Source organism: Balaenoptera borealis (assembly GCF_965194805.1).
Source record: "Balaenoptera borealis genome assembly, chromosome: 6".
NCBI classification, from domain to species: Eukaryota; Metazoa; Chordata; class Mammalia; order Artiodactyla; family Balaenopteridae; genus Balaenoptera; species Balaenoptera borealis.
The window spans coordinates 128,325,501-128,353,156 of record NC_138863.1 but is presented as its reverse complement, the minus strand read 5'-3'; the positions used below and the strand labels follow the sequence as shown (position 1 = coordinate 128,353,156).

At 40.2% G+C, this 27,656-nt stretch overlaps 1 protein-coding gene across 2 annotated transcripts in view; it reads left to right on the top strand.

Moving 5' to 3' along the window:
* The window catches only part of ARHGEF4 (Rho guanine nucleotide exchange factor 4), a 270,436-nt gene that overhangs the window by 51,853 nt on the left and 190,927 nt on the right, over window positions 1-27,656 (top strand). The gene's annotated exons all lie outside the window — the stretch shown is intronic.

The following is a 27,656-nucleotide window of genomic DNA, read 5'->3' as shown; positions in this document are numbered from 1 at the left end:
GAGGATATCAAGTGCAGCTGGTCTATTTTGTCACTTAGGATCTCTGTTGCCCTATTGATTTTCTGTCTGGAAGATCTGTCCATTGATGTCAGGGGAGTGTTAAAGACTCCTACTATTTTTTTATTCCTGTTAATTTCTCCCTCTATGTCTGTTAGTATTTGTTTTACGTACTTAGGTTCTTCTGTATTGGGTGCATATATGTTAATGAGTGTAATGTTCTCTTCTTGTGTTGATCCATCTATCGTTATATAGTGGCCTTCTTTGTCTTTCTTTATGGACTTTTTTTTAAAGTTTGTCTGATATGAGTATTGCTACCCCTGCTTTCTTGTCATTTCCATTTGCATGAAACATCTTTTTCCATCCCCTCACCTTCAATTTATGAGTGTCTTTTGCTCAGAAATGAGTCTCTTGTAGGCAACATATTGTAGGTTCTTGTTTTTTTCTTCAATCTGCCACTCTATGTCTTTTGATTGGAGCATTTAGTCCATTGATATTTAAGGTAATTATTACGTATGTATTTATTGCCTTTTTAAACCTTGTTTTCTGGTTGATTTTGTAGTTCTTTGTTCACTTCTTTTTGTTTTTCCTTATGTGGTTTGATGGTTTTTCCATTGCAGTGTGCTTGGGTTCCTTTCTTTTTTTGTGTGAATCTATTGTATGTTTTTTATTTGTGGTTATGATGGAGTTCAAGTATGTTGAGCCATCACTATATCTGCTTGCTTTAAACTGATAGCCATTCAAGTTCAAACACATTCTGAAAGATCTACATTTTTATACTCCCCTCCCCACATTTTGTGATTTTGATGCCCTGATTTACATCTTCATGCTTACCCTTTTACTGTTCATTGTACTTATAATAGTTTTTATAATTTTTTTGATTTTTTAAAATCTATGTACTGGCTTATTTGAGTGATCTTCCATCCTTTTATATAGTTGCCCTTCCTACTGTGATTTTCTCTTTCCTACAGATTCTTTCTTCTTTTTTATTTAGAGAAGACCTTTCAACATTTCTTTTAGGTTAAGTTTAGTATTTCCGTATTCTTTCAGTTTTTGCTTGTTTGAGAAATTCTGGATAGGATATCCTAGGTTGCAGGTTTTTCCCTTTCAGGACTTAGAATATATCATGCCACTCCCTTCTGGCCTGCAAAGTTTCTGTAGAGAAATCAGCTGATAGCCTCATGGGGGTTCGATTGTAACTGACTGTTTTTCTCTTGCTACCTTTAGAATCTTATCTTTAACTTTGGACATTTTAATTATGATGTATCTTGGTGTGGGTCTGTTTGCATTCATCTTGTTTGGAGCCCTCTGTGTTTCCTGTATCTGGATATCTGTTTTCTTCTTTAGGTTTGGGAAATTTTCAGCCATAGATTCTTCAAATACATTTTCAATCCCCTGCTCTCTCTCTCCCTCCCTCCCACTCTCTCTCTCTCTCTCTCTCTCTCTCTCTCTGTCTTTTCTTGAACCTCTATTATGAGTAGGTTGGTACACTTTATATTATTCCATAGATCTTGCATGTTGCTTTCATTTTTTTTTCTTTTGTCTTTCTGTCCACTGTTCTGATTGGTTGATTTCCATTATTCTATCTGCCATTCACTTATTCGTCTTCTGCATTATTTAGTCTGCTATTCATTGTTTCTAGGTTGGTTTTATCTCAGCAATTGAGTTGTCTAATTTTGATTGGTTTCTCTTTATAGTTTCTAGTTCCTTGTTACAGTGATCTGCATTTCTATCAATAACCTTTCTTAATTCTTTTAACATTTTGATTACATCCTTTTTGAATCTAGTACACCGGTGAGGTCTTTTCATTATTTTTTTTCAGGGTTTTTCTCTTATTCTTTTAATTGGGAGTAGTTCCTCTGCTTTTTTTATTTTACTTAACTTTCTCTGTCACTATGAATTTAGTCTACCTTGTGTAGACTGTGCAAGTCCAATATTTTTGGTGCAAAGGTTGTTTTTGTTTGTTATGGATGCTAGTCACAACTTTCCACAGAGTGTGCTGGCCATTATCCCTTTGATTGGGGGTGTGATTGGTGTTGTGACTGTAGACTGCACTGGATGTTGGGTGGGGCCTCCTCTTTGCTTCATGACTGCCACAGCCCTGTTGGGGGTAGGGGCTGTTCCCCAGTTGTTAGAGTAGAAGCCCTGAGGGTCAGGTTCAATAAGGCTCCATTGCCCTTAAGCATGTGCTTTGTCCTTAACAAGGTTAGCACTGAAGCAAGTGAGGCCCATGTGGTCACAGCAAACCTATGCGCTGCCGGTACAGGCATCCATGGTTCTGCCCAGAAGCAGCCCAAGGTCATGTCCTTTTCTTCATTGTGTTCATCCCAGACCTAGTGGTAGTCTGGTGTTGGTGGCCAGGGCATTGTGGCTGCAGAAATTGACGTGGTTGTGCTGCTGCTTGGAACCTGGCTGCCTCTGTGGGAGGGCTCTCATAGGACCTGTCTGCCTCAGATCTGACTCCAAGCTGCAGTGTGGGGTGAACAGAACTGGAGCCCTCTGCCAGTAAAGGAACCACTGTGTACTCCTCCCCAGGGGCTATCTGCCAGAGATGTGAGATTCTGTGAAGCCACCTGCCATCTGGTATTGGTGCCAACAAATTTCACTGCTGCTAGTTCTGTCCCTGGACCTTCCCCCAACATGATAATGGGCTCCAGTGTCATCCCTACCCAGACATGCATGCCCTCACAAAGTCTGCAACTACTGAAGCCAGGACCCCACCGTGCACACACTTGATAATGGGCTCCAGTTGTGGACCCGGGCCAAGATGAGCCCATGCTGACATTGGGCTCTGAGGTTCCACCCAGACCACACCCCAGGCCCTAGGACTGTCTCTGCACAGCTAGACTGAGTCCACTCCCAGGGCCCATCTGCCTGAGTTTCAGCACCTAGCCACTGTGCATATTAGCAGCCCTGCCTGGCTCACGTTTCAGGCTGGGAAGTGCAGCAGGGTGGCAGCCATCAGCACTGGTCTCTCTCTGCCCTGATTGCTAGTAAACCAGCATGCAAGCATTTCTCACGAGAAGAGTCCAGGCTCCTCCAGCCCTCTATCTGTCCCAGTGCACCTCCCAGCCTGCAGGGGGCTTCGCAGGGCAAGAGCCTGCCCCAGACCCTCCCTCTTCCACAGGTTCTTCCCAGGGACACAGGTCTCATCCTGATACCTTTTTTTTTTTTTTTTTTTGTCCTACCCAGTGACGTGAGGATCTTTCTTGCAGCTTTGGTTATATAAGAGATCCTCTGCCAGTTTCCAGTTGGTTTTCTGTGAGAATTTTTCCCCAAGTAGATGTATTTTTGATGTGGGGAGAGGTGAGTTCCACATCCTCCTTCTCCACCATCTTGATCCAATCTTTTTGCTTTTTTATAGTGACACATTTTTATTCCCTTATTTCTGATTATGGCTAATCTATGGACATTTTCTGTATGGTAAAATGGAGATTACATATAATATCCTTGTTATTACAAACTAATTTGAATTGACTCCAGTAGTGCTTCATCTACCTTCTTTATGTTTTGATGTCAAAAATTACATACTTATAGGGACTTCCCTGGTAGTGCAGTGGTTAAGAATCCACCTGCCAATGCAGGGGACACAGGTTTGATCCCTGGTCTAGGATGATCCCACATGCTGTGGAGCAACTAAGCCCGTGTGCCACAACTGCTGAGCCTGCACTCAAGAGCCCACGAGCCACAACTACTGAGCCCGTGTGCTGCAACTACTGAAGCCCGCATGCCCAGAGCCTGTGCTCTGCAACAAGAGAAGCTACCACAATGAGAAGGCCATGCACCACAACAAAGAGTAGCCCTCACTCGCCACAATTAGAGAAAGCCTGTGCGCAGCAACAAAGACCTGATGCAGCCAAAAATAAATAATAAATAAATAAATAAATTTATTTTTAAAATTACATACTTATAGATTGTGTGCCCAGTAACAGAGATTTATAATTATTTTTTATGCTTTTTCTCTTAAATCCTATGTAAAATTAATATTCATGTTACAAAGCAGGATTGCAATAACACTGGCTATTACATTTGCCCATTTACATTTGCTGTGTATTTGACTAAGTATGACTTGGAGTTAGTATCTAGTGTCCTCTCATTTTAACCTGAAGCCCTCCTTTTATAATTTCTTAGAGTAGGTCTAGCAATACTGAAGCCCCTCAACTTTTGTTTATATAGAAATGCCTTAATTTCTCCCTTATTTTTGAAGGACAATTTTGCAATATATAGAATTATTGGGTTTTAGTATTTTTCTTTCAGCACCTTAAATATATCATTTCACTGCCTCTGGTCCAAGGTCTCTGACTACAAGTGACTGATGATCTTACAGGGAATCTCTGTACGTGATAAAGCACTTCTCCCTTACTGCTTTCAATATTCTCTTTGGCTTTGAACAGTTTGATTACAATGTATGTTGGTGTGGGTCTCTTTGAGTTTATTTTACTTGGAGTTCACTGAGCTTTTAAGATTTATAGACTCAAGTTTTAGCCATTATTTCTTCAAATAATTTTTTCTGCTCCTTTCTCACTATACTCTTTTTCTGGGACTCTGAAAATGTGTATGTGGGCCACCTGATGGTGTCTCACAAATTCCTTAGGCTTTGTTCACTTTTCTTCATTCTTTTTCCTCTGTGTTCTTAAGACTCAATAATTTCAAATAACCTATCTTCATGTTCACTGATTCTTTTTTCTGCCTATTCAACTCTGCTGTTGAACTTTTCTAGTGAATTTTCATTTCAATTGTACTTTTCAGCTCTAGAATTTTGTTTGGTTCCTTTTTGCAATTTCTATCTCTTTATTGACATTCTCATTTTGTTTATATACTATTTTCTTTGTTTCTTTTAGTTCTTTGTCTATGTTTTCCCTTATCTCTTATAGATATTTAAGACCGTTGTTTTAAAGTCTTTGTCTAGTAAGACTGATGTCTGGGCTTTCTCAGGGCTGATTTCTTTCAATTTGTTTTGTTCCTTTGAATGAGCTGCGTTTTCCAGTTTCTATGTATATCTTCTGATTTTTGCCAAAAATGAGCATTTGGTTATTATTATGTAGTAACTCTGGAAATCAGATTTCTGCCTTTCCCCATGGTTTGCTGTTATTGCAGTTGTTGTTTTTACTGAAGGTCATAGTAGTCTATTTGTTTTGAGACTCTTCCAAACTACTTTTAAATGCTATGTGTGCTTGTGTGTGCTCACTGAAGTCTCTGTTCTTTTAGCTCATGTTCATTTACTATTTTGAAACATATTTCCTTGAATGCCAAGAGCTGAGATAGACAAACAAATAAAACCATCAAAAATAAAAACAAAAAAGAAAGAACAACCACCCCTGTAGTCTTTACAGACTGGCTCTTTGCTGGTGCAGTCCTTCACCAATTAGCTGGACTTGTTCTGAGCCTAGGGATTAGATCCAGGTAAATGTTTAAGGTCTTCTCAGGTCTTTTCTGGGCATGCATCTTGCCTGGGCATGCATGGCTTTCTCAGTTCCCCCTCTATCTGCAGTTGCTTTTGCATTTCCTCATTTCCCAAAGCACCTCACCCCAGCTTCTCCTCCCGGCCTTAGATAGTCTACTGTATGTCTCCACCCAAATCTCTTGCCCTAGGCGTCTTTGAATTTTTAGTCCACTTGTTGTATTTAATAGCAATGCCTGCCACTTTTCCCACCTGCATTCTGAGTTATGCAAGACAGGGATGAACAAGTAAATCTTTCAGGTATCCTCCAGGCAGGTTATAACAGACAATAATTTGCAAATAAGATCTGTTCTGCTCCCTTCAGTTCAAGTGGAGGAATTGGGAACTGGGCTGCAGCTGCTCAAGACCAAGAGTACCACTAAAGTAGATTGGGAATGGGGTAAGGGTAAGTAAAAACACCACAAAACTTTCCTACAATTTTGAAGATGGGTTTTTCTTGATTGGGAATTTGCTTGATTGCTGCAAACTCTTGATTGCCTTTCAAAGCATATACAAAGTTGGTTCAGACAGCTTCTGGTTGCTATTTTTTAAATATATAACTTTGTCGGGGAGCAAGAGCTTGGAGCTTTCTAGTCTGGTATCACTCATCTGGAATGTGACTTGAAAATCATAAAATGCTCTGATTTTCATTGTCACTAATTATCTGTTTATTCTGTTTCCTTCTTGGGCTCTGTTTTCCTTCTACATCTTATAAATGTCTTTTGGGGCTCCTTCATCAGCCCTCTTCTATTCTTACTCTGCACACAAAGCCTAGATTATCTCATTCACATAGCTTTACCTACATATTGATGGTTCCCAAAGCAGTCTCCAGCTCAAACTTCACTCTTTTACATCTGTCAACCTACTGGATACTTTTACTAAGATATTCCATGGACAAGTCAATTTCAATCTCATTTATATCCCTCCCAACTCCCAAATCTACTTCTGGACAGCCTCATAACTCATCTTGTCTCCAGGCTTGCCCCACTCTAATTGCATCCCCATGTGGAACCCAGAGGTTCTTTCCTTGTTGTCTTTAGGACCCAAATGCCTTAGCATGACAATCAAGGCTGTTTTGATCTGACTTAATTCTCTCTTAGCACTCTTCTCCTTCCCTGTAACTCCCATTATTTAGCTTTACCAAACTACATATTCTTCCAACCTTTATCATAATGTATTGCCTCTGTCTGAAATGTCTACTTTTTCTCTGGCTAAGAGTTAGTTCAGCTGTTCATATTGGGAAACCTTTCCTGATGTGCTCTTATCCCACTGGTGTATCATCATTGTTTATTTACTTTGCTGGCTTACCTACCACTCTGTAGTCTCCTTGATTGGAAGAGCCCTTTCACTTGACACTGCCTGGCAAGAAATAGGAGCAATAAGTGAATGCCTACTGAGTGGATGAAGGATACATGTACTACTTGTGAATTAAAATACCAACCCTTATAGAGCATTTTCTGTGTGGCTGACTGTGTGCTTGGTGCTTTACATCTATTATCTATTTTTTTAAAGAGATAAGTATTATTAGCTTCCCTTTACAGATGTGAAAACTAAGTCTATAAGAGTTAAAGTAACTTACCTGAGGTCTGTTGCCCAGCAACAAAGGGTGAAGGAGGGACTTGGACCCAACTCAGAATGATCCCAAAGCCTGTGTCCTTTAGTGTCAACATTCTTTCTATCAAAGCAAAATTTCAGTGGTTCTTATCTATATATGCATTTTATCAGTCGTTTTTAGGTATGTTTGAATATATCACTTGTGTGTGTTGGAGCAGGGAAGTAGTATGTATTTAGTAGAATAAAATAAATCAGAGTCTAAGTACAGTGATTCCTAATTTAGGGACATTTAGTGCCAAAGTAGGATTATGAGGATGCACTCATTGGTGAGGGTATAGTGCAAAAAATGTGCAGGCTCTAACTTGCACAAAATTAGTGACCTCAGTCTTCCACAGACCTGTATAGAAGTGGCACTTCCTGGGGAGGATTTGGGGGTGTGGGGGGGGAGGGCAGACATTCTTGGATGGGGCCCAGCTCGAATATGTACCTAGATCAGAAAACCATTAGGTGGAAAGTGGACATGGAATGTGCTTTTAATTTCATTTCCCCAGGGTGTCAGGTTTCTATATGTTTATAGATCCCAGACAGGCATTGACCTACTTAATTATGCCGCCTTCTCAGAGGGGCCTTCCCTGAATACCTTGCATAAAATAGTAGCCAGCTCTCTCCACCCCACCCCATCCCACCCAACTAAACCTTGGAATTCCTCATCTTCTTTACCCTTTTTTGTCTTCTCCATGGCACTCACCACAACCTGAGATGTATTTACTTGTATATTGCTTACCTCTCCCATTAGAATATCAATTCTATAAGGTTGGGGATTTTGATTTTTTTTTTTTTACCTCAATATCCCCAGGTCCCGAAACAGTGCCAGGCACTGAATCTTTGTGAAAGGGATACTTTGGTTTTGGTTGAGCCTTGTCTGAATATTAACCATGTGCTGGGTGCTATGAAGACCTTGAGAGGAAGCTATGACATTCTTGCTCTAAGGAAATTAACTGAAGAATTGGAACTGGTCAGAAACTTAGATTTAATTTTACCATCCTTATAAGATGATATAGGGGGTGTCAAAAATTTCCTTTTAGGAATGAGATTATAAATATTTTAGGCCTTGTGGGCAACAATAGGTCTTTGTCACATATTTAGCATCCTTTTTAAAAAATAAACTTTAAAATATATTTTTAAAAAATCCTTATATTCAGACTGAACAAAAACAGATCATGTGCTGGATTTGGCCCAAGACCATAGTTTGCTGACCCCTGAGATAGTAAATTAGCCTGTTACTGTTTCATGGAGGCTGGAAAAAGACATGAGACTCCTGGGTCAGAGACAAGGGGCTTTATTACTCATGGCTCAGCAAGCAGCAACAGCATCATGTCTGTTCCAGTTGTTTTTGCCCCCCGCTCAAGTCCTGTGAGGTCAATGCAGAGGACCCAAGTGGATGTTGTGTAAGCAGTGGATTTGTGTCACAGCTGAGGGACACTAAGCTTGGGCAATCACTTCCTTTATAGCAAGCCTGCTTTTTGTCCTGGAAGAAGATATGACTTCATCCCTCAAGGTTGCTCACTGAAAACACAACCCTGAGAAATGAATAGAGATGGAGTTGCATTCTTGGCTTACCCAGTAAGTATGTGTAGGGATACTCAGGGCCCATGGTGGATTGCTTCTCTCAATAGTATTTTCATTCCTTTGTATGTTCAGTTGGATTGAATAGAATTTAGTACATGCCAGGAAATATAAATGGGGCTAATGATACAAAAAGAAAGAAAACATGGTCCCCATTCTCAGGAAGCTCACAGGCTGTTAATAACTGTAATATATGAGGTGTTCACAATGGAAATGTAAACGTTTCTCTGGAAGTACAAATAGGTGCATGGTAACCTTTTGGGCATTTGGGGAACACAGAAAAGAGGACGTAGCTTTTGAATTGGTCATGAGAAGATGCCAGAATGAGGCAGTGTAGGAGTTTTTCTGATAGAGCATCCAGCTCGGTCAAAGGCACAGAGGTGTGTTGAGCAATGCTGACTAGATGGGTGTAACTGAAGTATAGTATGTATGGAAGAGGTTGATGGGGAGTGAGGTAGGGAGAGAAGGAACAAGGGAGGAAACTAGCATTTCCCAAGAGTCTGTCACTTAGATACATTAACTCATCTACTCCTCATAGCCTGTCAGATAAGTTATTGAGCACATACTGTGTGCAGAGCTTTTGGGGCTTTAAATACACTAGCTCATTTATCCCTCTTAACTCCCTGTGCAACCTTTTGGCAAATGAGAAACCTGAGACTTAACTAACTTGCTCAAGGTCACAGCTGGTGGCACATCTGGAATTTGAATCTGGGTCTGGCACAACCTTCGTTTCCCTCAGAAACCTTGGAAGATTACTTCAAGCAACAGTGAAACATTGTGGAACTAGGATTTGCACCCGTGTTCACCTGCCTGCAAAACTATTCCTGCTTTCCCAGATTTATTTCAACATAATTGAAGGAGCTGACTCACAATAGAAAGCAGTACCTTGAATTGTAAATATGAAAGATGACCAGGAACAGTGGCAGGCATGTAAAGGAAATCCCCTAACCCTCTCTTCCATCTGTGTTAGCTGTCCTCAGCTCCTTCCAAGAAAATGTGGATATTTTTCAAATAGTGAGGAGGCGACACAACATAGCAGTCAAGAACACAGGCTTTATAATATGAGCAGTTTGGTTTGAATCCTAGCTTCACTAAATAGCAGTGCAGAATTTGGCAAATCGCTTACTTTCTCCAACTCTTGTTTTCCTCCTTTGAGAAATGAGTTGTGAAGATTAAATAAGATATTATTTGTAAAACACTAAACACAGAGCTTGACACAATGGGCTGAATAGGAGGATATTGAAATTGCCAAGAATTAGGACAAGATTAGCATTGGGGAGAGTTGGCAGTGAGTCAGAAACCAAAATCTTGAAGGAGTGAGGGGGTGTAATCTACAGGTCAATGTATGGCTACAATAAGCATGGTCATGGGTAGCACAGTCAAAATAGATGATATTCAAGGCTAAATGACTTAAGACATTGGGCTTCTGCCTTTGCTGGTGGGAGTTCATAAAACAAAGAGACTACAATTGTGTACAAACTGTCTTTGGAGGCATCCTCTTCTTGCCCAAGGCTTTTGATATTTTGAATGTTACAGAGATTCTGAGGAGGGAGAGGAAAATGTGGCCAGAATCTCTCAACTTGGAGGTGGCCCTTGGGTGTAGGTGAATTGAAGATAAAGACAGATGGTGATGCAGAGTGCAGATGCCAAGGGCTCCACAGACTCAGTGTGCTTGATGGGGAAAGTCCAGTTGGGGCACGTGTGCCGGAGGAGAGCCACCGAGGCCCCAAGGGGATGGTTTGAGTCCAAGACTGAGTGGGCTGAGAAAAGAAAGTCCCCACTTCTCTGGTCTGTCTGGGTGGCTGGTACACAGGCAGAATTCACAAGAGTCAAGAGCAGCTGGGGTGCGGGGGTCAAAAATGCCAGTATGAGCTGGATATAGAGAATGACCAGTGTGAAGGAGCACTCACTGCCCAAGACAGAGAGGAGATCATTCGAGACGAAACAGGCAGAAGTGACTAGTGGCTGGGCCAGGCGTCGGGAAGAGAGAGTCCTGTCCTGATCCTCTGTCCTGCTTCCTTCCCTCGGGCCTGAAGTCCAAAACGCTGGCCCTGCTCCCTGACGCTCCCGACTCTAAAGCAAAATGTCAAAACTAGTGCAGTCAAGGCCATGGTGACTTCCCAAAGTTGCTCTGGGGTAGCACCGGGAGAGCAATTGCCCTGATTTCTCAACCACACCTTGTGAAACAGTTCCTCCTCCATCCTTGTTACTGGCCAGGTCCCCTGGGGTGGGGGTCTTCCATGGGGACTGACATCCTGTCTAGGATTTTTTGCTTTTCTTCATTTTTGCTTTGTTTTTATTTCAATTTCTTTGGGGCTTGCTTTGAAAGACTTGGGTTTCCCCTTTCAGCCCAAGGTTTCATTAGCCCACTGCCCCTCACCCAGAGCTCCTGGTGAAGCTCCTCTTATTCCCCCTCCATCTCTGTGTTGCAGGATCACTGAGAAATTGAGATCTTTCAGGAGCAAGCTGCTAGAACCTTTGTGCTCACCACTCAATTAGAATTGCCTATTGCATATCTGTCTTCCCTATAAGATTTGAGTAAGATTTCAGAATTGAATTGATTGAATGAGATTTCAGAAATCTTATTCGTCTTTGTATTATCAATGCCTAGAGCGTAAAAGGCAGTCAGTAAGTATTTGCTGAACTGAAATGAGGTAGAAACCATGTCATACTCTCATACAGGGTTTAAGGAGAGGCATGTGGGACCTGGGGGAGCTCCCTGTGTTTTCTAAGGAGGCTTCTCCTTTCCTGCTGATACTGAGCACATTCAGGGCAGCGGGCGCTCCCTGAATGATGAAGGTGCCCTGATGTCTTCAGGGACACCGGAGCTCCCTCTCCATTTCTCTGGAATGCTGGACTAGTGTGGTAGGCAGTCATTATGCCATCAAACAAAATTTTTTTCAGGAAAAAAAGTGTAACTCAAGGCTATATGGATTTCTCAAGTGCCTCTCTTCTGCCTCTCCACACTGAAAATACTGTATTCTCTTATTTACAGCACTTTTCTAAATTTCCTGCATGGGTGTTGACTCAGTTGTTCAAACCTGGGGAAACCAGAGTCAACTGCAGAACCCCTTGGCCCTGACCCGGTCACAGAGCTGGTGGCAGGGCCCACCTGTGTCCGTGGAGGTGGGGATCAGGGCAGGGAGAGGCTGTGTGGAATGACTGCAGGTATTTGGGGCTCCCTCTCTGATGGTCTAACAGCAGCGGGCAGGGTTGTTTTCCAAGAGGTCTTAGGAAATCAATCTCCTAGCCATCTGCAGGCAGAGGCTTGGTTCTGACATGAACTGTGTGGCCTCGGGTGAATTGCTTGGCCTTCTGAGCCTCAGTCTCCTCATCTGTGAATATGGAATAATAGTGTATATTTCTGGGAATTAAATGAGCTAATTCATGTAAAGTCCATAGAATAACGGAGAGCTCACAGTAAGTGCTCAACAAATGTTGACTATTATCATCACCGTCATCATCATTATTTCTCCTCATACTGATATAAAACAATTTTATTTTATGTTCTGAAGGCAAAAAGTGGTATGGGAATTCTGAAAAGAATATAACAGTTTCACCAAGTAATTTAGAAAGGCTTGTTGAAGGAGGCAAGAACATGAAGAAATATAAGTAGTGGCATATGATTAGACAGAAGAGCATTCAGAGAAACTCAATTTAATTTAGTTTAATGGTTAATGAGTACAGATTCTGGAACCAGATTGCAATTGTAAGATTACTAATTTTGCCATTTGCTAGCTATATAATATCATGTGTGTTACTCAAATTCACTATGCCTCAGTGTATTCCTTTGTAAAATGGGCATGAATATAATATCTATGTCAGAAGCTGTGATTGTGATTGAAAGCACTTGAAAGCACTCAATAGTGTTAGCTGAGATCATTAACAGTGTGCCTACTATGTGGTGTCCGACATGGTTTTTGATACTTTGGGGACTGAAAGGCAGGTCACAATATCTGTTCTGAGCTGTCCATTGTGAGTTGGAAAAAGTAAAACATTTAGAGAGAGATAACAGGTAACCATAACACAAAGCAGTGTCTGAAAGTGCCCCAAGTGGCAGAAGAATTTGAGAAATATTGTTGATGTGGTACTCTTTTTCTAGGACCAGCAGGAAGTGGCTGGGGGGGGGGGCCTTGAACCCTGCTGCTTCCCATAGAACAGCCTCTGATTGCAGGCTGAGGACTGTCCCCAGGAACTGCCCTAACCAGGAAAAGGCTTGGCCTCTCCAGGGTCCCTTCAGTTTTCTCACCAGTAACATGAGGACAAAATCCACTACCTTACAGCACTCTAGGGGAGAACTCAGTGGGGTGCTGTATTTGAAAGTACATACTTTGAAAAGTTAAATGAAGTGGTTTACAAGTTTTCGATACTGTTACTAATCCATTTAACACTTCTACCTCTCTCCCCAGCACTGGCATCCCTTCTGCTTAATCTGTATCTGGTCTGCCCTTGCTGTGCACCCCATTACAGGCTCATCCCCCCTCACTGGAGCAGCTCTGAGCTTGGGGCGTTTCCTACATTGAGCCTTTGAGGGTGTGCTATCACGTGTACCTCTGCATATGGTCTGCTCTGAGGGGCAGGCTTATCCAAGGTTCATGGGAAATTTAGAAAGAATTACATCACCTAGTGTGATAGGAAGCTAGACAGGAAGCAATGGACAAAGGAACTTTATTTTTTGAGCCTGGTATATTCCTTACTGCACACACAGACACACATTTTTCTTCTTTTATTGTGTAATTTAAGAGATCCCAAACCACATAAGACACGTGTACAGTTTCTAAAATATAGTTATGAAGCAGACACCCATGTAATCACCACATGGGCCAAGAAACAAGGCCTTGCCGGCACTCCAGAAGCCCCTGTAAGCTCCTCCCCAGTCTATTATGATTGGATGTTTAATTTTATCAAGAAGCTTTTCTATCTGCATCTATTGGTGTGATCATATTATTTTTCTCTTTTAATGTTATGTTACATTACATTAATTGTTTTTCTCATATTTAGTCAACCTTGCCTTCTTGGTATTAACCCAACTTGGTCGTTATGGATTTTTTTTCTTACTATATTGCTGGATTTGGTATGATGATACTTTGTTTTACATTTCTGCATCTTTGTTCATATATGCAATTGGTTGGTAATTTTTCATTCTCATTAATGTTTTTGCAGGATTTTGAGATCAGTAATGTATTAACCTTATAAAATGAATTCACAAGTGTTACCTTTTAAAAAAAGCTTCTGAAATAGACTGTCTAAAATTTTGATTACTTATCCCTTGAATATCTGGTAAAAATTGCTAAGGAAGTTTCCTTTGTGGAAAAAAAATTACTACTGATTCAATTCCTTTAATGGTCATTGAGGTATTCACAATTTCTATTTCTTTTTGAGTCACTTTTGGTAGATTATTTTTTTCTATGTGGATATACGGTGTGTCCAGTATCCTGTGTTGAAAAGGTTATCCTTTTCCCAGTGAGTTAGCTTGGCACCAACAAAATGGTCTATTTGTGGGTCCATATGGTTTAATCCTTTGTCTCTATTTGGTTCCATCAATCTAGTATCCTTACACCAATATCACACTGTCTTGATTACTGTAGCTTTAGTCTTGAAAGTCTTGAAATCAGGCCGTGTAGTTCCCCAATTTTGTTCTTTTTCAAGACTTTTTAGCTATTCTAGGAAATTTGCATTTCTGTATAAATTTTAGAATCACATTACAATTTCTACAAAAAGCCTGCTAGAATTCTGAATGGAATTACACTGACTACAGATCAATTTGGAGAAAATTGATATCTTAACAATATTGAGTCTAGTTTTATTAAATTATATTTTTCTGAGAATTTTTCCATTTCATCAAACTGTTCAAATTAATTTGCTTTTTTTCATAAAACTTCTTATTAATATCATTAAGGTCTGCAATATGTATGATGACAGCCTCCTTTTCATTCCTCATATTTGTTATGTGTATCTTCGCTTTTCCTTGACCAAACTTATCAGAGGTTTGTGAGTGTATTAGCTAAGGTATTCCTGGTTTCTGAAACAACAGCAAGCCAAAATGTGATATTATAGTTTACTTCTCTAAATAGGTGTATGTAGTCGGCAGTGGTTTTCCTCTAAGTAATGATTCAAGAACCCAGGCCTTTTCCATATTTCTGCCGTCTTCATGACATGGTTTCCAGGGTTGCTTTGCTTGCCTCTATCATGCTGGGAAAGAGGATGAAAGACACCCGTGGAGGGTTAATGGGCCAGGGCTGAGAAGGGTGTGTGTCACCTCAACTCCCATTCTATTGACCAGAACTCAGTCACAAGGCCATAACCACTCAGGCAGTGCTGGGAAATGCTATTGTACTGTGAACCTGGAAAGAAAAGGAATAGGTTTGTACAGCTATCTTACATATTCTAGAGTGATTTTTAATGGTATTTTAAAAAAACGTATTCCTTTGCTGGACCTCGCTGTTATATACTGGTTTTCTATTTTATTAGTTGTTGCTCTTAGCTTTGATATATTCATTCTTATACTTAACTTTGTTTTATTTTTTTATTCATCTTCCAACTTCTTGAAAAAGATGCTTAATTTATTAGTGTTCAAGCTTTCTTTTGTAGTATTTAAGGCTACAGATTTTCCCCCTAAGTAATGCTTTGGTCGCATCCCATGAGTTTTCATCTGTGGTATTTTCTGATTCTTCCAGTTCAAAACATTATCTAATTTCCATTGATATTCCTTCTCCAATCCTTGAGTTATTATAAATTGTTACTTACCTTTTAAATATATGGAGATAAGCCTTTATTATTGATTTCTAGCTTAAGTGCATTGGAAGAGAGAAAGTACACTGAATTATTTCAATCTTCTGAATTTTATAATTATTATAATATTTTTCTCTACTCTTTTTGGAAGATACACACTCTGTCTCCATTCTTTAAATATTTGTCCAAGATTTATAATATGTGTATTTAACTTACCAAATTAAGTTATTCAATTTCTTTATCTTCCTCAGGGTTAATACAATGATCATTAAATTTTTACCTTTACTGACTTCTTTGATATTGTTATCCTGTATTTTACTGCTATGTTTTCTTTTTTAATGCTACTAGATGTTATTATTGTTATTTTATATACTGCATGTGCATTTTTATTTACCCACTTATTTGCTATATTTTTGCTCTTCATTCTTTAACTAGAGTTACTCTCCTATCTGAAATTCATCCTTTAGATTTTCCTTAATAAGAGTCTACCAGGGGTGAATTTTCTCAGAATTTTGTTTTCTTAAATTGTACTTTTTTTTCTTTTTTTTAATTGAGGTTTTGTTGATTTACAATGTTCAGGCAAAGTAATTCAGATCTATATCTATATCTATATTCTTTTTCAGACTCTTTTCCATTATAGGTATTACAAGACATTTAATATAGGTCCCTGTTCTATACAGTAGGTCCTTGTTGGTTATCTATTTTATATATAGTAGTGTGACTCTGTTAATCCCAAATTCCTAATTTATCCCCCCCCTTCCCCTTTGGTAACTGTAAATTTGTTTTCTATGTCTGTGAGTCTGCTTTGTAAATAAGGTCATTTCTATCATTTCTTTAAATTCCACATATAAGTTATATCATATCATATTCGTCTTTCTCTGTCTGACTTACTTCTCTTAGTATGATATACTCTAGGTTCATCCATTACTACAGATGGCATTATTTCATTCTTTTTTATGGCTGAGTAGTATTCTATTGTGTATATATACAACTTTTTCTTTATCTCTTTGTCTGCCAATGGATGTTTAGGTTGCTTCCATGTCCTGGCTGTTGTAAATAGTGCTGCTATGAACATTAGGATGCATGTGTCTTTTTGAATTATGATTTTCTCTGGGTAAATGCCCAGTAGTGGGATTGCTGGGTCATATAGTAATTCTATTTTTAGCTTTTTAAGGAACCTCCATACTGTTCTCCATAGTGGCTGCACCAATTTACATTCCCACCAACAGTGTAAGAGGGTTCCCTTTTCTCCACACCCTCTCCAGCATTTATTTGTAGACTTTTTTGATGATGGCCATTCTGACTGGTGTGAGGCAATACCGCATTGTACTTTTGATTTACATTGCTCAAATAACTAGTAATGATGAGCATTTTTTCATGTGCCTGTTGGCCATCAGTGTGGCTCCTTTGGAGGAATGTCTATTTAGGTCTTCTGCCCATTTTGGGGGGTTGTATTTTTTTTTTGTTATTAAGTTGTATGAGCTGCCTGTATATTTTGGAAATTAAGCCCTTGTCGCTCACATCATTTTCAAATATTTTCCCCCATTCCATAGGTTGTCCTTTCATTTTGTTGATGGTTTCCTTTGCTGTTTAATTAGGTCCCATTTGTTTATTTTTGCTTTTGTTTCCATTACTCTAGGAGACAGATCCAAAAATATATTTATGTAATTTATGTCAAAGAGTGTTCTGCTTATGTTTTCCTCTAGGAATTTTATAGTATCCAGTCTTACATTTAGGTCTTTAACCCATTTTGAGTTTATTTTTGTATATGGTGTTAGAGAATGTTCTATTTCATTCTTTTACATGTAGCTGTCCAGTTTTCCCAGCACCACTTGTTGAAGAGACTCTCTTTTCTCCATTGTATAGTCTTGCCTCCTTTGTCGTAGATTAATTGACCATAAGTGTGTGGGTTTATTTCTAGGTTTCCTATCCTGTTCCATTGATCTATGCATCTGTTTTTGTGCCAGTGCCATACTGTTTTGATTCATGTAGCTTTGTAGTATAGTCTGATGTCAAGGAACCTGATTCCTCCAGCTCCGTTCTTCTTTCCCAAGATTGTTTTGGCTACTCAGGGTCTTTTGTGTTTCCATATAAATTTTAAAGAGTTTTTTTCCAGTTCTGTGAAAAATGTCATTGGTAATTTGATAGGGATTGCATTGAATCTGTAGATTGCCTTGGGTAGTATGGTTATGTTAACAATATTGATTCTTCCAATCCAAGAACATGGTACATCTTTCCATCTGTTTGTGTGGCCTTCAATATCTTACATCAGCATTTTATAGTTTTCATAGTACATGATTTTTGCCTCCTTAGGTAGGTTTATTACTAGGTATTTTATTCTTTTTGATGAGATGGTAAATGGGATTGTTTCCTTAATTTCTCTTTCTGATATTTTGTTATTAGTGTATAGAAGTACAACAGATATCTGTATATTAATTTTTTTCTTGCAAATTTGCCAGATTCATTGATGAGCTCTAGTAGCTTTCTGGTGGCATCTTTAGGATTTCATATATATAGTATCATGTCATCTGCAAACAGTGACAGTTTCACTTCTTCCTTTCCAATTTGGATTCCTTTTTTTTCTTTTTCTTCTCTGACTGCTGTGACTAGGACTTCCAAAACTATGTTGAATAAAAATGGCAAGAGTGGGCATCTTTGTGTTCTTCCCGATCTTAGACAGAATGCTTATAGCTTTTCAACATTGAGTGTGATTTTAGCTGTGTGTTTTTCATATATGGCCTTTATTATGTTCCCTCTATGCCATTTTCTGGAGAGTTTTCATCATAAATGGGTGTTGAATTTTACCAAAAGCTTTTCTATATCTATTGAGATGATCATATGGTTTTGATTCTTTGATTTGTTAATGTGGTGTACCACGTTGGATGATTTGTGGATATTGAAAAATCCTTGCATCCATGGGATAAATTCCACTTGACCATGGTGTATGATTCCTTTAATGTATTGTTGGATTGGTTTGCTAGTATTTTGTTGATGATTTTGGTATCTATGTTCATCAGTGGTATTGGCCCGTAATTTTCTTTTTTTGTGATATCTTTTTCTGGTTTTGGTATCAGGGTGATGTGGCTTCATAAAATGAGTTTGGGAGTGTTCCTTTCTCTGCAATTTTTTGGAATAGTTTCAGAAGGATAAGTGTTAACTCTTCTCTAAATGTTTGATAGAATTCACCTGCGAAGCCATCTGGTCCTGGACTTCTGTTTGTTGAGAGTTTTAAAATTACTGATTCAATTTCAGTACATGTAATTGGTCTGTTCATATTTTCTATTTCTTCCTGGTTCTGTCTTGGGAGATTGTACCTTTCTAACAATTTGTTCATTTCTTCTAGTTTGTCCATTTGATTGGTGTATTGTTGCTCATAGTAGTGTCTTATGATCCTTTGTATTTCTGTGATGTTGGTTGTAACTTCTCCTTTTGCATTTCTGATTTTATTGTCCTGTCCTTTTTCTTCTTGATGAGTCTGGCTAAAGGTTTATCAATTTTGTTTATCTTTTCAAAGAACCAACTTTTATTTTTCTTCGTCTTTTCTATTGTTTTTTTAGTCTCTATTTCATTTATTTCTGCTCTGACGTTTATGACTTCTTTCCTTCTACTAACTTTGGGTTTTGTTTATTCTTCTTTCTCTAGTTTCTTTAAGTGTAAGGTTAGGTTGTTTATTTGAGATTTTTCTTGTTTCCTGAGATAATCTTGTTTCACCATAAACTTTCCTCTAATAACTGCTTTTGCTGTGTCCCATAGGTTTTGAATCATTGTGTTTTCATTTTCATTTGTCTCTAGGTATTTTTTTTATTTCCTCTTTGATTTCTTCAGTGATCCGTTGGTTGTTTGGTAGCATATTGTTTAGCCTCCATGTGTCTGTGGTTTTTGCCATTTTAATTTTTTTCTTGTAGTTGGTTTTTAGTCTGAGAGCATTGTGGTTGGAAAAGATGCTTGAAATGATTTTGGTTTCCTTAAATTTACCAAGGCTTGTTTTGTGGCCTAGCATGTGATCTATCCTGGTGAATGTTCCATGTGCAATTGAATGTGTATTCTGATGCTTTGGGGTAGAATGCTCTATAAATATCAATTAAGTCCATTTGATCTAAAGTGCCATTTAAGACACTTTTTTCTTATTGATTTTCTGCCTGGATGATCTGTCCATTGATGTAAGTGGGGTGTTAAAGTCCCCCACTATTATTGTGTAACTGTCAGTTTCTCCTCTTATGTCTGTTATTATTTGCTTTATATATTAAGTTGTTTCTATGTTGGGTGTGTATATATTTACAATTGTTATATCTTCTTCTTGGATTGATCCCTTGATCATTATGTAGTGTCCTTTTTTGTCTCCTATAACAGTCTATTTTGTCTGATTTAAGTATTACTACTCTGGCTTTCTTTTGCTTTCCATTTGTGTGGAATATCTTTTTACATACCCTCACTTTCAGTCTGTATGTGTCTCTAGATGTGAAGTGAATCTCTTGTAGACAACATATACATGGGTCTTGTTTTTGTATCCATTCAGCCAGTCTGTGTCTTTTGGTTGAAGCATTTAGTCTGTTTACATTTAAGGTAATTATCAATATGTATGTTCTTGTTGCCATTTTGTTACTGTTTGGATTTGTTTTCATAGGTCTTTTTTTCCCCTTTTTTCTTTTGTTCTATTCTCATGATTTGATGACTGTTGTTAGTGTTATGTTTGCATTTCTTTTTCTTTTCTGTGTGTATATCTATTATAGGTTTTTGGTTTGCAGTTACTTTTTCTTTTCTGTGTGTATATCTATTATAGGTTTTTGGTTTGCAGTTACTTTTGTATAGCAGAGTGTGTGTGTGTGTGTGTGTGTGTGTGTGTGTGTATATAAATTGTTTTAAGTTGCTGATCTCTTAATTTCAGTTGCACTTTAAATACACTGCATTGTATTCTCCTCCTCTCAGGATTATTGTTTTTGATGTCATGTTTTACATCTAGTAGTTTTGTGTATCCCCTAACTGCTTATTGTGGATACAGATGATCTTACTATTATTTTGTCTTTTAACCACCCTACTAGCTTTGTGTGTGGGTGATTTCCTACCTTTATTGTGTGTTTGCCTTTACCCGTGAGCTTTTTCATTTTGTAATATTCTTGTTTCTAGTTGTGGCCTTTTCCTTTTTGCCTAGAGAAGTTCCTTTAATATTTGTTGTAAAACTGGTTTGGATGTGCTGAATTCTTTTAGCTTTTGCTTGTCTGTAAAGCTTTTGATTTCTCCATCAAATCTAATGAGAACCTTGCTGGGTAGAGTATTCTTGGTTGTAGGTTTTTTCCCTTTCATCACTTTAAATATATTGTGCCACTCCCTTCTGATCTGCAGAGCTTCTGCTGAAAATGAGCTGATAGCCTTATGGGAGTTCCCTTGTATGTTATTTGTTGCTCTACCCTTGCTGCCTTTAGTATTCCCGCTTTATCTTTAATTATTTTCATTTTAATTACAATGTGTCTTGGTGTGTTTCTCTTTGGGTTAATCCTCTATGGGACTCTCTGTGCTTCCTGGGCTTCGGTTGGGTGACTGTTTTCTTTCCCAGATTAGGGAGGTATTCAACTATTATCTCTTCAAATATTTTCTTGGTTCCTTTCTCTCTCTCTCTCTCTTCTCCTTCTGGGACCCCTATAATGTGAATATTAGTGTGCATGAGGTTGTCCCAGAGGTCTCTTAAACTGTCCTCACTTTTTTTCATTCTTTTTTCTTTTTTCTGTTCAGTGGTAGTGATTCCCACTACTTTGTCTTCCAACTCACTGATGTATTCTTCTGAATCATTTAATCTACTATTGATTCTTTCTAGTGTATTTTTCATTTCAGTTATTGTATTCTTCATCTCTGTTTGGTTATTCTTTATATTTTCTAACTCTTTGTTAAAAACTTCTGACTTCTCACTCTGTGCATCCATTCTCCTCCCAAGATCTTTGACTGTCTTCACAATCATTACTCTGAACTCTTTCTTGGGTAGATTGCCTATCTCCACTTCACTTAGTTCTTCTTCTGGGTTTTTATCTTGTTCCTTCATCTGGAACATATTCCTCTGCTGCCTCATTCTGTCTAAGTTGCTATTTGCCTTTTTATGTATTTGGTAGGTTAGTTATGTTTCTTGACCTTGGACAAGTGGCCCTCTGTAGGAAGCGTCCTGTGCCTCCCATGAGTGCACTCTCCTCTTATCACCCAAGCTATATGCTCTAGGGGTTCCCCCTAAGAGGGCTGAGTGTGTCCTTCTGTTGTGACAGGCTGACTCTGTGGGTGATCTGGTAGGATTTGTTGGCCCCTAGTCTGTTTGGTTGCCAGGTCCTGCCTTGTGCATATGTTGCTGGCTGCTGTTTAGCAGTGGCTGGTCGTGAGGTGACTGGTTACAGAATCCTAGGTTTCCCCAGGGCTAGTGCTGGCTCACTAATGGGCGGAATCAGGGCCCCGAAGATTCTGGAACTATTGCCCACCAACTGGCAGGTGAAGCCAGATCCTGGGGTTAGTGCCAGACTACTGGCAGGTAGAGTTGGTTCCTGGAGTCTGGTTGCAGGGCCCAGAGATCCCAGAGCTCATTTCAGATTGTGAGGGGTGGGGTGCTCTTTCCTGACACAGTCGGGTATGGGGTCCAGGGTGTCCTGAAGGTAGCATTGGTCTGCTAGTGGGAAGGACTAGGGCCCAGCTCTTCCCTGGGTAGGGTCTTGCCTGTGTTGCAGTTGTTTTCTTACTTCTGGTATCATCTGTCTCCTGGTTAGTGAGACTGGTCTAGAGGCTTGTGTGGGCTTCCTGGCAGGAGGGGCCATTGCCTGCCTACTGGTGGGTGGAGCTGGGTCTTGGCCCTCTGGTGGGCTGGGCCATGTCTGGAGGGGCGTGTTGACAGGAGCATGTCAGCTCTTTAGTCTTTAGACAGCCTGTCTGCTGATGGTTGGGGCTGTGTCCCCACCCAATTAGTTGTTTGGCCTGAGATGTCCCAGCACTGGTGCTTGCAGGCTGTTGTGTTGTGCCAGGTCTTGGTGCTAATGAGCCAAGATATCAGCCACCAGCAGCATCAGTGTTCACGTGGCTGAATGTTCCCCAATGTCTGCCACCAGTGTCTATGACCCCAGGGTGAGCCACAGCCACCTGCAGTCTCCCCAAGAGATTCTCCAAGGCTAGCAGGTAGGTCTGGTCCAGGCTCCTATCAAATTACTACTTTTACCTTGGGTCCCAGTGTGCATGAGATTTTGTGTGCCCTTTTAGAGTGAAGTCTCTATTTCCCCCAGTCCTGTGGGGCTCCTGCAGTTAAGCCCCACTGCCCTTCAAAGCCAAATACTCTGGGGGCTCATGTTCCTAGTGCCAGACCCCTGGGCTGGGGAGCCAGATGTGGGGCTGGGAACTCTTACTCCTGTGGGAGAACCTCTGCACTATAATTATTCTCCAGTTTGTGGGGTGCCCACCCAGGGCATATGGGATTTGATTATATCATGAGCCTGCCCCTCCTACCCATCTCATTGTGTTTCCTTCTTTATGTCTTTAGTTGTAGAAGATCTTTTCTGGCAGGTTCCAGTCTTTTTCATCAATGGTTGTTCTGCAGAGAGTTGTGATTTTGGTGTGCTCGTGAGAGGAGGTGAGCTCAGGGTCTTTTCATTCTATCATCCTGGCCACTCTCTGTACTTATTATTGAAAAGTGTTTTCACTGGAAACATGTCTTTCTGGTTTAGCAGCTATTTTCTTTCAGCATATTGTACTCTGGTTTCTGTTTTGCTCTTCTCAGTCTAACTCTTTGCAATTATTCAGTTCCCCCTCTCTGGCTGCTTTTAAGATATCTCCACTCCCCTTATTTGGAGTTTCTCAGTTTCACTCTGATTTGTCTAGGAGTATATTTCCCTTTTTATTTATTGAACTTGAGATTTATTGGAGATGAGCGTATGGATGGGTGTCTATCGGTTCTACAAAATTCTCAGCCATTAATTCTTCAAACATTGTGTCTTTGCCATCTTCTCTCCCTTTCCTTTTGGAACTCTGGCTTAAACATATGTTACACTTTCTCACATTATCCTTCATGTCTCTTAACCTCTCTCTCATAATTTCCATCATTTTATCTCTCTGCTGTATTTTTCTAAATTTCTCTTGATCTATTTTCTGATTCACTAATATTCTCTTTAGCTGTATCTAATTTGCTGTTAAAGCTGTTGAGTTTTTAATTCTTTTATTATAGTTTTAATTTCAAAGAGTTTTAATTTCTAGGAATTAATTTCTAGTTTCCTGTTCCCTGTATGTACTTAAGCTGGCCTTTTAATTCTTTAAACACAGTAAATGTACTTGTTTTTGTTTCTGGCACTTTGCATTTGTTGTCTCCTTTAGTCCTCAGGACCATTCTGTGGGATATCATTACATCTGTCACAGAGATAGGAACACTGAGATGCTTGTCTCAAGGTCTGTTGTTTCCTTTTCTACCATCTACCTTCAGCTAGAAACTGAAGCTCAGAGAAATTGCTTCCAGGCAGAGAGAAGTTTGGGCTTTGATTCCTGCTGGGGATCTATAGAGAAATTGCCTCTGCCTCACAGACCCTCCCTCAACATATAATAAAGAGACAGAGCCATTGATTATGGAATAAAGTTTTATGGAGCTAAGACTTATGTCTCCATGACACTGTGGGCAGGGACTGTGTCAAATACATCCCTGTGACTACAGGGCTTAGGACAAGACTCAGTAAATATTTGGTGATCACATGATCCAGTGTTCTGGGTGCATAGCTGGGATGCAAATATATTTACTTGCAGGAATGAATTAATAAATGACTAAAATAACAATACAATTAAAACAGACAATCAAGTGGCATTTACTTGTTGAGTGTTTATCAATATCTGGCTGTAAACATTGAGATCAGGGGTTCACAAGCTTTCTCTATGAAGAGCCAGATAATAAATATCTTAGACCTTGCTACTATATGGCCTATTTCACAAGAACTCAGCTCTACCATTGTAGCCTGGTGTTAGTTGGCCAGGACTGCCATTACAACAAACTACCACAGACTGGCTGGCTCAAATAACAGAAGTTTCTTTTCTCACAGTTCTGGAAACTAGAAGTCCAAGATCAGGGTGCAATCAGGGTTGGTTTCTGGTGAGAACTGTTTTCCTAGCTTGAAGATGTGGCCATCTTCTCACTGTGTCCTCACATGACCTTTCCTTTGTGTGTCTGGAGAGAGGGAGAGATTTCTGGTGTCTCTTCCACTTATTATAAGGACATCAGTCCTATCAGATGAGATTCCCCCTTATGACCTCATGTAACCTTAATTACCTCCTTAAAGGCCCTATCTCCAAATACAGTCACATTGGGGGTCAGGGCTTCAACAATGAATTGGGCAGGGAGACACAATTTAGTCCATAACAGAGCCTAAAGCAGCTATAGGCAACATATAAATTAATGGCCAAGGCTGTGTTCTAATAAAACTTTATTTATAGAAACAAGTGGCAGGCTGGATTTGGTTCATGGACTGCAGTTTGCCAACTTCTTATCCATATATATAAAGATGATTAACTTGTAAATGTGACAAAACTTATTTGGAATAATATTTCTTCAGGGCACTCACTCTTGGCTCTAGTGGCTCTTCGAGGCTCAGCGGGAAGAGCACAACACCAGGGTAAAGCTAGGGTCAGCTTGCCCCCACTGACCAGCTGTGTGTTCTGACCTTCCTAGCCTTCCCTGGAGGCTGCTGTAAGCCTAACTTATCAAAAGCACCTAACGCGGTGACTGATAGTAAGTAGGCCCTTAACAAATTTTATTTCATTGCCTTATCTTTAATTTCTGACCAGCTGTGTGTTCTGACCAGCTGACCAGCTGTGTGTTCTGACCTTCCTAGCCTTCCCTGGAGGCTGCTGTAAGCCTAACTTATTAGAAGCACCTAACGTGGTGACTGATAGTAAGTAGGTCCTTAACAAATTTTATTTCATTGCCCTATCTTTAATTTCCTATAGAATGAGACACAAAACCTCAGTTTAAATGCAGTTGGTGCAATGTATGTCTGTGAGACAACCTGTATCATGCCATTCGTTCATTCATTCATTCATTCAAATGTGTATTGAATAGCCTCTGTGAGTAAGAGTTTCAAGTGCTGGGCACGCAGATATGATTAAGACAGACAAAACCTTGATTTCTCCTGGTGTGTGTTGCCAAAATTATAGCACCGTTTAAGAAAGACCATTAATCTTCTTGGTTGTGCCTCTTTCACAAATTTTTACCCATTTCTATTCATGTCTATTCTTTGGAAGGTGCTTGCTATCAATCACCTCACCTTAGTGAATGAATTCTCCTGGTTGCTTCCCTCTTCTGTGCAATAGGTACAGACCTTCCAAGTCTAGGAAGTCAGTAAGACCTCTGCAGATTTAGGGCTTGGAAGGAGAAGTGTTTTTCATTTGGGGTGAAAAGCTACTTGGATAGACCAAGAAGGAAAGTTGGCAAAGTCAGCCTCAATGCTTCTTCCCACCACGAGAGATGGTCCCCTTGTACCACCCCGCTTCCTGATTTTGGCATTCTGGTGGGTTTCATGCACAACTGCTGGTTTCAGTGACAACCTGGGGCCATGCTGGTGTGATGGGAGGGCCTAAGAACTGTCTCATGAGGATGTGGTGGCAACTCTTACAGGGGAGGCCTGACCAACCCCGTTACTGGGAAAGCGTTTCTGAGAGAAGAATGGGATGGATGACCTGATGAGCAGCTCCAATGCACTATGACAGGAGATATAGCACAGCCAGTTAACCCCCAGCCATCCAGCAAGAACTCATTGGACCCTGCCTTGGTATCTGGCCCCATACTGGTGTAGGAGTGGGTCATTAGGTCACGGGGGTCAATGTCATTGAGATACAGTGGAAAGATCAACAGCTTAATGAAGAGCTGCCTTTTCTTCCCAGCTACTGTTAGCTACATGTTTTTGAGCAAATCACTTTTCCAGGCTTTACCAAGTCTTCTCTCCAAGTATAAAATAAAGGTTATTGAGTATGACCTCTTCTAGACCATTCCTTTCAGGAAAAAAGCAAGGCTTGGTACCTCTAAACTTTGCCCAGTGGCACACAAGCTCACTGGTGACAGGCTGAGAACTACAGCCAGGAAGAATCCCGTTCCAGTCCTAGGTGAGCTCTCCATCGTCCCCGCAGGAGCAGTATACAGACATGCACCCTGCCAGGCGCATCTGTGCACAGGTCCCCCTCTCCTGGACTTCGAGCCTCCTCTCTCATGTATGGCCTGTGCAGATTCTGCTTGCATCCACAGCTCACTCCAGAGCCACCTCCTTCAGGAAGTCCTCCGCAGCCAGTGAACCTGGCCTCTCAGGTCCTCGCACAGGCAACGCTGTCCCAGCCTTCATTCTCACCTTCTAGTGCTCGTTCCCTACATTGCTGCCAGAGTGGATTTTTTCACTCACAAATATGTTGGTTTACTTTGCTATTTAAACGCAGTGGCTTGCAGGTGAAGGCCAGGGCCCTGAGCAGGGCATGCACGACTCTTTGCAGCCGCGTTCCTGCCTAACTGGTGAGCCTTATTATCACATTTATTTTCTAGTGATTTACAACCTTTCATTAGTGAGGGTGTCCTTAAGTACAGTTGGGGCGCATATAAAACAGCAGGACATTCCCGCTCTTAGTCGTTTGAGCGGTGTCTCCTTTTGAATCCACGTGACTACAGAAGGCACTTGGTCTCGGTGAACTGTGTGCATCTGATGTGCGGGAAGCAGAGGGAAGAGGAGTTCTCAAACCAGGGCCCACCAGGACGATGGAAGGGTCCACGGGGCAGGAAGGGCTGGGGGTGGGGGCAGTGGCAGCCATCGTGGTGACTTTCTCCCCACTTCATGTAAACTAAGTTGCCAGTGATTAGTTTCCATGGATATATTTTTCTAAAAATTCAAAATCTCTGCTAAATTACTCATAGCTTCACACTATATTTTCTCTTGCAAGTACATTTAAAAAAATTTTTATTTTATACGGGAGCATAGTTGACTAACAATGTTGTGTTAGTTTAAACGATACAAATGAACTTATTTACAAAACAGAAACAAACTCATAGGCTTCGAGAATGAATTTATGGTTACCAGCGGGGAAGGGAACAGGGGAGTTTGGGATTGACATGCAAATACATCTTTAACACCAAATATCCCCTCTGTCGTGCCTTTCTCTTTCTACCTGGCGGGACTTCCACGTATCTTCCTCCAGAAAGCCTTTCCTGCCTGCCCTGGGCTTGCCTGGAAGGTCCCACCAAATTTGTATGTTCAGCTGTGCTCATCCTCATCACATGACCTTGTAATTTTCCACTCTCTTATCTGCTTCATCTTCTGTGCTGACCTCCCTGAGCATCAGC